Below are 1,337 nucleotides of genomic sequence, written 5' to 3'. Positions count from 1 at the left end.
GCTCTTAACATTCAATAACAAAGCTTGGTTAAGAGATTATACCTTCCTTGAAGCTTCTTAACACAACACAAGAGCTTTGAATGCCTAAAGAACCTTGATCCTTGCTTGTATAACCTTAAACTTTCATAAAAATTCAAGAAAACTAAAGTTATTTTTTGAAAGTTACTATTCACCATCTTCTTCCTTGAATTAATGGAAGAGATTGTGAAGGAATTAGAAGCTTAAACTTATAGGACATCCATATCTATATACTTGCTTGTATATCTATGGAAGTGATTTAACAATGCTTGGAACTTGATTTTTGATTTTTCTTCCTTTGAAAAGAAGAAAAAGCCGAGAGCAATGTTGAAGAAATGAAAAATTTTGTGTTTGCTTTGATTTGTTTTGGCTAGCTAGGTTGTTTTGGTTTTGTTTTTGGTTAATTACCTTTCTAACCTTGAACTTTGTGTGGTTTACAATCATCCAACAATTCCTTCCCTTTTGTCATGCTTATGTTACCTTGCACATGTCATAATGCTTCCACTTGTCCATACCTTGTGATTTGACGATGTCACAATCCTTGGCTTCTTGTACAAGCTTGTCTCTTGGTCGCTTATCTTTCGTTCTCGTTTATCGTTTGAGAGATCATATCCGGGATCTTATTACTTGGGTTCTCTTAACCTTTCTCAATACATTATATTCCTTTTATGATCCTCTCTTATAATCCTTTAATTTAAATCTTTTTTATCCTGTTACCTTATACTCAATTCTTTCCGTATCTAGTGGATTTCTGGGAAAAATCAAAGGGTTTGGAATTGGATTCTGACGATCTTTACATACACTTATATACCATATAGAGTACTAATAAAATCTCAGAATATCCATAACAGAACCCCTATATAGTGTGACATGAAAAGTTTTCTCATTCAGCATAATCTGCAAAATCACTATTCATAAGGGTTTCAAAAATTTCCAAAAATTGGGGTTATTACAAGGATCTTGCTCAGAAGTTTCTTACTACATTCTTCCCTATGGCGAAGATAGCTGCACTCAGGAATGCTCTTACTCACTTTACGCAACAATTGGGAAAAACTCTATGTGAAGCTTGGGAGCGCTACAAGGAGATGCTTAGGAAGTGTCTTCATCATGGCATGCCTGATTGGATGATCATCAATTATTTTTACAATGGTTTGGGAGCACAGTCTAGACCCATGCTTGATGTAGCATCAGGTGGAGCATTAGGGGCAAAGAGCTATGATGAAGCTTATGAGTTGATTGAACTGATGGCTGCGAATGAACATCAGTATCCAACTCAGAGATTGCCACAGGGCAAGGTAGCAGGATTTCTTGAAGTGGAT

The 1,337-nt window shown here is 35.7% G+C and overlaps 1 non-coding gene across 1 annotated transcript; it reads right to left on the bottom strand.

Annotated features, from left to right (window-relative positions):
- Window positions 1-1,025: 1,025 nt before the first annotated feature.
- LOC141676070 (small nucleolar RNA R71) lies at window positions 1,026-1,132 on the bottom strand. The gene has a single exon (XR_012556680.1). It is a non-coding gene; the product is annotated as a small nucleolar RNA R71 (small nucleolar RNA).
- Between the last annotated feature and the right edge of the window lie 205 nt (window positions 1,133-1,337).

This window comes from Apium graveolens, chromosome 7 (genome assembly GCF_009905375.1).
Source record: "Apium graveolens cultivar Ventura chromosome 7, ASM990537v1, whole genome shotgun sequence".
NCBI lineage: Eukaryota > Viridiplantae > Streptophyta > Magnoliopsida > Apiales > Apiaceae > Apium > Apium graveolens.
Note: the sequence above shows the minus strand (reverse complement) of the source record. Positions and strands in the feature narration are given on the sequence as shown.